Consider the following 9,759-nt stretch of genomic DNA (forward strand, 5'->3'; position numbering starts at 1 on the left):
TAGATTCTTTTGAAAATCTATTAGTTCCCAAGCATGGGCTAATAGAATCCAATACATAAATCGGTTAATAAGGAAATAAAAAAGCCTTTATTGTATTGCTTAAGTTATAGAGGAATTCTTTAACCCAAGAATTAAGAGTGATACGTTCTTCAATACCCAAAGTACAACAAGCACTTATAATAGCTAAACACACTTAAAATAGTGAAACAGGTTATATTTGTGGAGAAATACAGAATAATATATATATATATATGATCTTGATTGTGCATTCTTACCAACTGTATGGCTTCTTTGTGGATTCCTATACAAAGCTTTTGTATATGTGTCTTAGGTTACTCTTTTATCATTTCGTCCAACAAGAACAAATGAAAAAAAATTTAGACATACGGGAAAAGCTGCCGGCGCAAGCAAATGATCCATTTAATGAAAGAAAGCGGCAGCTAAAGTTAAGCACTAATAAGTAGCGAATTACATAAGCAACCACGCTACTTAGCCAACCAACTCCGCGCAAGGTGGATCCACTTGTTCAGCAGTAAGGTTCTTCAAACAAAAAAATCCCTTGGTTTAAATACATGTATTCCACTAAACATGGTAGGAAAACATTTAATGCAAGAATTATAAATCCAACTAATCAATTAGATAGTACGATTAGGGATGGTAGTGGACCTGGGTGGGTATGGGGGACAACGTCTTCATCGTCGTCCTGTCTCAAAATTCTGCCCTCCATCCCTGCACAGATTTTTTATTTTAACCTCCATCCCTGCCTCCATCCTTGTTTCTTGTTCTCCATCCCTGCTCCAAGTGGGGGCAGAACCCCGTTTCTCCTCGGTCCACTGTCATCTCTAAAGAAGGAGAGGAAGGTTTACTAATGAGGATCGGGGACGGGGTAGGGTGGGGTAGGGCAAGGCAGGGCGGGGGGAAAGCGTAAGTCCATCCCCACCTCCATCCTTGCATGAGTTTTGATTTTAACCTACATCCCTGCCTCATGTCCTCCATCCGCGGTCCAAACGGGGTGAGGCGGGGCAGAACTGGGTTCTCCCCAGGTCCACTGCCATCCCTAAGTATGATGCTCTTGGTAGTGGCAAAAATAAGTCTCACACTCACGCGTTTGTTTGCATGTGCACACACATAGGCACACAAAATTCCTTTGATGCACCACAACTAAAATTTTCAGAACGACTTTAGGCTCTATTTGGGAGCCGGAGATGAAAGGGAAGATGGTATTTAATAAATATCATCCACCTAATAAATACCATCGAACCCCCACAGGTGTTTGGGAACCCTGTTTTCTAAGAAAGAGAATGGTGTTGGGAGTGAAGATGGCCCATGGGATGTTGTTGACAACTCTTGCCTGTCTCTCATTTTTTTTCTCCATTCCCATCACCTCTTTCATCTACTTCCCAACACCGGCTCCCAGAGAGAGGGCACGTTTGGAAGAGAGAAAAACTCTCATAGGAAAAAAAAAAGTTTTGCCTGAGAGTTTTTGATATGAGTTTTCCAAAGGAAAGTTTTTTGCATGTTTGTGTAGCACGGGAAAAAACAGAGTGAAAAAATATGAAAAAATGAGAGAGAGGAGGAGGAGGAGGAGGAGGAGGAGGAGGAGGAGGGTGGTGGTGATGGTGAGATGGTGGGTGGTGGTGGTGATGGTGATGGTGATGGTGATGGTGGTGGGGAGTAAAAATAAATTTTCAATTGGTAGGAAACATTTTTCTACCTCCCCCATGGGGGAATCCTTCCTATCAAAAAATGTACTTTTTACAAAAACTATGTTAGCAAAAAAGTTTCTCTCAGGGTTTGAAAATTCGTATGAATTTTCTATTTTACATCACTTTTCATACATCTTTCTCGCTTCCAAACGTGCCCTTAGTCGTATCATGAATGGGCTGGGTTCTCAATGCTTCCCTTTCTCAAGGTCCTAAAACATGCCGGGATAGGCGAGTTTGGCAGGGCCATCATCCCCATTCGTGGTAGACCCATTTTGGCAGATTCATTAGTCCAATTCATGGTGGTTGAAATGATATGAATATATTAAATTCCAATGGGGAATGCCATGGAAAAGTATGTCGGTATCTTTTTATATTCGAGATTCCGGATCCCTTTTCTATAAAAATATGTAAAAACGATGCTTTATTTCCTAATTGATGACTCCAATTTTTTATTTTTTTAAGGACCCATTTATGAAATTACGGTGGGTCCAAGAAAACATATGGAAAATGACCACTAGACCACAAAATAGCCAGATATTTATTATTAAGGTATAGGATCCATAGTGACAAATATCGCGAGATTTATGAATTTCTCGCAATAATATCGCGAGAAATTGTCTGAAAGTTTAAAACGGCAATTTCTCACGAGATTTTCAAAATATCGTGAGATTTATGAAAAAAACATAAATACTTCCATTTAAACGCGATATTTACGTTTTAAATGGCTATTTATCTAAAAAAAATTGTGTATTTTTATTTTTAAATAAATTTTATTAATATTTTCTTATAAAAAACAAATTTTATATTTTTTAATTTATTTTTTTTATTGCCGAGATTTTGCCAAAAAAACATGAGATTTATGAAATTGTTTCAATTTCTCATGAGTTTTTGAAAAACGATAAATTGCGGATAAAAACGTTTGTCACTATGATAGGATCAAGGTTGGCTCAACCTCACACCAGACACAATACTAAACAAAGAAAATATCTTGCTTACTAGTTCTTAAAAAAGAAAGAATTGAACATGGTGCAAAATCAATACCATGACAAGGCAAAAATGATGAGCGTGTTTTTTGGCGGGTAAAGCAGACCTGAGTGTTTATCAGGTCAGAGTGGGCTCCAATAGAATACGATGAGAGCTCACCCTGATGCCGTTCATATATGCCATGAACGCCATCCAAAATGCCATAGATAGATTAAGTATCTCTTAGATGGGTCTCACATTTTGTTTCAAAGACATTGATATAAGACTTGTACTATAAGCGCGGAAACAGGCGAGCCCGAGTTGAAGGGCATATGCAGTTACCTAAAAAAATGGCTACAAACAGATTTTTTGATTCAAACCTCTTACTTTTCAACTTGATATACTCGGATTCTTTAATCTGAGTTTTTTTTTTGTAATTTTTCATGCATTGTAATCATGGCCTCAGGATCCCTTTTTGTAAGGCTTGAAAATGGGCTAGATTAGGACATGTCTAATGGATATGTTGAGATTCTTTAATCTCATGCATTGTAATCATGTCCATGGGGAGGGGCCCTTTTTGTAACACTTGAAAATGGGTTAGATTAAGGTATGTCCAATAGAGAAGTGTCCCTTCAACTAAAGGATTGCATCTTTTGGATTTAAAAAGGGTATGTAACTATGTATTAACATGTGATTATCTTATATTTAATTTAATTTTGTATTTTATGTTAAACTTGCCCTCTCTAACTGTTACCTTATGGCCATAAATTTTCCAACATCTCCCATTTTTTCTTAAAAGGCAACTTGTGCTACCAAACTTACTCACTTTTGGGTTTTGCATTGGTATACTTTCTTGAGTTGTATTCTATTTACACAAATTTTTTGAACTTTATACAATTATCATTCTACAATTATATTAAAATATATAAATCAAATATATTGGAGTCTCATTTGACTTACATGTCTAGAAAAAACATTCTCAGTGACTACCTTTGTCAAAGGATTTACTATCTTGTCACTTGATGGAACATAATCTATTGCTATGTTATTTTTCATAATCATATTAATCTTTGACCTCAATATGCTTACTCTTAAAGCTATATGCTTTTGTATGAATTAGATGTATGACAACTTTGTTATCATAATAAATTTTAATTAAATTTATTAAAATATTCAATTTCAAATCATTCAATAAACGATTCATCCAAACACCAAATGTAACAACTATGTTACAAGCTATATATTAAGCATTTTGAGTATATTGTACTACACACCATTGCTTTTTGTATAACTATGCAACCACCCCACCTTCTAAAATAAATGCATAGCTAGAGATGGATTTTGCTTTATCTTTATCACTAACAAAATTTACATATGAATCACTTGTAAACTTTAGCCTGTCTGCTTGATAGTACAACTTGAGTTCTTTTGTTCCTTTTAGATATTAAAATATTCTTTTCACAACTTCCTAATTAGGAACACCAGAATTGTTCACATATCTACTTACTAAACTCACTGCAAAGTTTAAATCTAGTCTAATGCTTAACATATCATATATGATGATGCTTCACTCATATTCTTCATCTCAAATAAAAAATTCAACCAAGACTTAGTATCATTTATCATTTCTGTCATTTCTTGCAATTAATATATCATCAACATAGAGAGACAAATTTATAAATTTACTCTCACTATTTTTGTCAAACACATTGGTCTCATTTATTTACTTCATAACCTAAATTGGTTATAACCTTATGAAAAGTCAAATACCACTACCTTGGTGACTGTTTAAGCCCTACAAGAATTTATTCAACTTGTATACTTTATTTTCTTGACCTTCAATTTTAAAACCTTTTGGTTGTTGTATATATATATATATATATTGTCTATTTAAGTTTTCCATTTAAAAATATTGTTTTTATATCCATTTGTTATAGATCAAGATTAAAATAAGCCACTAATGCCAATATTATATGAATTGAAACAAATTTTGTTACAAAAGAATATGTTTCTTCAGTCTATTCTCTCATGTTGAGAGTAACCTTTTGCAACCAATTTTGTCTTGAACTTATCAATAGTTCCATCAACCCTAAGTTTCTTTTTGAAAACCCAATTACTATCAATTGCCTTACAACCTCAGATAATACAGTTAATTCTCATCTTTCATTAGGTTTCCTAGTTATTTTACCACAAATGCATGGTTCACATATTTTAAAATCTATGTTTTTCAATAGAGGCAACACACCTATACTCATAATTCATTTCATTTTGTTAACATTAATATGCCCTAACCGTAAATGCCATAAATATGCATCTAAATTTAATGAATAATTCATATAATTAGAAACAATAATAACTTTATTCATTGAAGGAGGTATAACATTTAAACAAAATAGACCATGACTAGGGATGGCAGTGGACCAGGGGAAAGTGGGGCCCGCCCCGTTTGGACCAGGGATGAAGGGTATGAAACGGGGATGGAGGCGGGGGACGAAGGTTAAAATCCATCCCCCTTTGGGGATAGAGGCGGGGATGAACATACACTTTTCCCCACCCCACCCCATCACCGCCACTTTTCCCCGCAATAGCCCCGCCCCGCCTCGCCTCATCCCCGTTTGAACTGGGGATGGAGGACATGAAACAGGGATGAAGGCGGGGGTGGAGGTTAAAATCCATCCCCATGCGGGAATGGAGGCAGAGATGGAGGTTCTAATCTTGAGGCAGGGCGGAGGTGGAGACCTTGTCCCCCGCCCCGCCCCACTGCCATCCCTAACCATGACGTAGATCATAATGACCCATGAGCTTTACTTTTTCACATTTTTCAAAAGTCACTTTATCAGAACAAAATCAGTCTTCAAAACCCTTTTTAGTAGGGCATCTGAATTATTAGCGATTGTGCATACTCATATTTGTGGGCACTTATTAATTGAAACACATGAAATAAAATTTTATTTTATTATATTCATATATGACGATTTTAGGTGTGAATATATTTACCTAATTTCTAGAAAGTCAGAATCTTTAGAAAAAATTAAGGCATATAAATAGGAGGTTGAAGGATTGTTTAAAAAAAGATCTAAATAATTAGATATGATAGATGTAGTAAATATAACTATGATGAGTTTAAATTATATTAAGATTCCCCCTCAAGGAAGGAAAAAATAGTATATTAATAAAAAACAAACTATTTTTACCCAGATATAGTCTATAAGTCCCAATTCCAACAACATAACTATAAGTGTTATTTCTCTTGTACACTCAGTGATTGCCTGGTTTCAGCTTTTTCAATTCCATAAATATTTCCTTTGTCTTAGCAATGTGATGGGTCACACCTGAGTTCATCCACCATTCAGGGAGGTTGCCATAACTAATAAGTGACTTAAAATTTGTGCAGATTATTTCATACCTTTCAGTTGCCTACTTTGCTAAATCTCTTTTTGACTTATTTAGGCAATCTTTCTTAAATTGCCTTGATTTTTCTCAAGCAAATCATGATCCATTTGATGTGACCCACAGAGTTTTGATATGCATCTGTCACCTCTTGAAATTATTTGACTTATTGAATTTCTTAAATGTCTAGGAAAGGATACTTGTATGCTCATAATCTCTCTCATCTTATCTTTATTCACATGCTATTGTTCAAGAACCATCTGCAAAGGGAGCTCAGTCAGGGTCAAGCTTTTCTAATTAAATCTCATGGTCACTGACACTATTTTCCATGATGAAAGTAGACTAGTCAATATATTAGATATCTGCATTCATTCTAAATTTCATTTTCAGCTAATGTAATATCTTTTTTCATCACCAATATGCGATTGACATGATCCACGTCATTGTCAGATTCTTTCATTTCAGGAGAAGTTGAATGTGAGTGTATGAAGTCATGTCATATTTCTCCTTGATTGCCTCCATCATTTTCTTAGCAATGCCATAATCCTCAAACACTCTTATTAAATCCTCTTGCATGAATGTTAAGAGGGTTGTCCTCGCATGTTTTTTGGTCATTGAGAACATGCAAAGTCTTGTCATGTGTAAGCAAATATTTTATTTTCCTTCTCCACATGCCAAAGTTGGTTCCATTCAATTTTTCATAATTCCACCAAGGCAATTCTATTTGCCATTTTTCCTAAATAGAGAGAAATACTAGGATTAATAAATTATTTTTATCTACTAGTAAGTCTCTTTAAAATGGATCTTTATACAAAAGAATAAACTATTCACAAACTTTATGATTCTAATAAAATATTTAATTATACCTAAAAATAAATTGCTAAAATTTAAGCATGTATCAATTCAAGATGAACAAAAATAACACTTTATGAGGCTTTTTGAAAAGTACAATCATTTTTATGAAAGTTTCAAAAAGTTGGCATTATTATTCTGTAATATTGAAAAGTTCAAACCCTGTTTATGTTATTTTAAAGCTTTTCAAGGTTTTCAAAAAAGTATAACCACTTTTCTGTAATATTTTGAAAATTTATATCACTATTCCTTGATATTAGAAAGTCAGAACCCCATTTCTATTATTCTGAAGAACATAAGCGCCTTCTTTGTAATTTTCAACAGTTCTAGTTTGTTTATAAAATTGTTAGAAAGCAAAACCGCTAAATAGAAATTGTTAGGGTCCTTTTCTGAAATTGTCAAAAATTAATTTTACCAAAGGTAATTTTCAAATAAAAATAAGGGAAGCGATCTTCCTTCTTTAACACGATAGAAAAACCAGAGAGTGTTTGAATCAAACCCTCTCTCCTTGTTTTTTTTGGCAAGGGTGATCGCTGGAGATATGGGTCGTCCAATGAGAGAATAGACAGTGGGGGAAGAAGAAACCAGGGAGGGAACCAATCACTCTTTCCATGTGTTATTATCTTATATTTAATTTAATTTTATGTTTTATATTAAACTTGTTACTTAGCCTCAACATAATTTTGGGAGACATGTAACAGTTAGACGTAGCCCTTCCCAACGGCTACCTTATGACCACATTTTTATCAACAATTGATGCCTTAGATAAATGATATCTAGAGCTTGCAAAAATGAGTGTGAGCTTTGGTAGTAATCCACTCTAACCTGATGTGCATTCTTGTGGTTTTAGGTCAGGTCAATCTATTGTCCTTTTGACATGCAAAAAATTGGCCGTTTGTTCCTTGCCTATCTAGAAAACAACACAAATATGATAAGCAAGTTACAAATTCTTGCAAAAAAATGTTTGTGTCAATTTTTACGAGCATCACAATTCCCAAGATCAAGAGCCACCCCTCCACATTTTCTGAACGTTACCATATTGCATGAAGCTGAGCAAAATCTTCATGCTCACTATACCTCTCCTTCTCGACCCTCATGGGCTGATGTAGTCGAGGGTGCTAGTTCTTCCTCAAAGCCAATTCATGTCGACAGCATATCCTTGTTTATTTCTATTACTACTTACAAGGATATGCTATCGCTTGTCAAGTGGATGGTTATATCTGGTCTTTCAAGCGACTTATCAAGTAAGGATAAGTTTGGTTTGTTGAGCCACATGTGAATCATATAAATCAGAATCACATGAGGTTCCACGTGATTTCGATTCTCATTTAAATGAAAAAATAACTCTCATTTGTAAAGGAAAATATTCATTTCTCATGAGATTCATTTTTTCATTTATATGAGAGTCCAAATCTCATGAGACCCAACCAAACATGCCCTAGGCATCTTGAATTTTCCTCTATATTTACCAAGATTCATTCTCAATGGCCTTCCATCAAGGACCCAATATTTTCCATGTTTTTTATCTAGTTGAATTCTCAAGAAGATATGAACTTACAACATGTGTTGAAGAATGAACTTTGATTGCTAAACATTGTTCCCATATATGGAGCTAAGGCTTCAAGAGACCAACCTTGTTCCGATTTGGATCCGTTTACCAAATCTTTGTGCAAAATTATGGGGGACAAACCTTTTTAGTGGAGTTGCATCCTATCTTCATGGTTCACTTCTTGAAGTAGATTCAAAGACACATTCCTTATAACGTCTGGTTTATGTGAGGATACGTATCAAAGTCCTTCCCAACTTCATTCAAACCTCAACCAAGGAGTTCAAAATTTAGAATGAACATAGCTTCTCACAACCATTACTTGAATATGAAGACACAACCAAGTACTATCAAATTTGTGGTTCTATGTTATGCCCATCTCAACCCCAAGGGGGGTTGGCTTAGTGGGGTGGGGCCTTGCCTGCTAGACAGGCAGTCAAGGTTCGATTCTCATGGGTGTCGCCCCTTTGCGCAAGGCAACCTGTAGTATAGGCCCCAGGGGTAGGGGTCCTAGCCTCGAAGTTTTACGCTACCGGCACGATGATCATAGGTGTGGCAGGCTGAGCCAACACAACCAGGTCTTCGTGTCAGTGCAATTTCTTCAGCTTATAAATTAAAAAAAAATGTTATGCCCATCTCAACCCATTCTAGTAAAGTCCACCATTCAACAGGCTGATGAACGGTCTCAAGTAAAAGTTTCAGCCATGCCATGGCGTCCACGAAAGGATATAATATTATAAGTAAAAGCTAATACAAATACACAATAATGTTGAGGTAAATAGAAACAGAAAAAGAAACAAAATATATTCAAGAGAAAAAGCCAACAAGAGGTTAAATTTAGTCTGTCCCAAATCCATAGCTGACTGAACACTATAACAACCCCGTCTAAATGCCCTGCCGAATGCGTCCAGAGTGAGCAGACTTGAAAATGGGCAAGCAACTCAAGTGGCAGTCGCGTGAACCCCAAAGCCAGAGAGAGAAAAGTTTGACCACTTACCACGAACACGATCTAGAACCTCTCATCGCAACTGTGAATCCAAATTTCGCAGAAGGAAAACAACTGCAAATTGCAAACGGTCTAAAAACAGAAACACTTTTCTCAGAGGAAAGAGTAGAAGCCGCTGGCATTCCAGCTATGATGACAATCATTAGTTGGATGCCTAGATCCTGCAGAAAAGACCATGGTCCTCTGAAAGGAGAAATAAGCTATTCCACTTCCTCGGGATGTAGCTGCAAGCTGTTGTCTGTAGTCTATAGAGGCGGAGATTGATGCAACAACTACAACGAGCAGGGAAATGAAGC

The sequence above is a fragment of the Nuphar pumila genome, chromosome 4 (assembly GCF_984573655.1).
Source record: "Nuphar pumila chromosome 4, dmNupPumi1.hap1.1, whole genome shotgun sequence".
Lineage (NCBI taxonomy): Eukaryota > Viridiplantae > Streptophyta > Magnoliopsida > Nymphaeales > Nymphaeaceae > Nuphar > Nuphar pumila.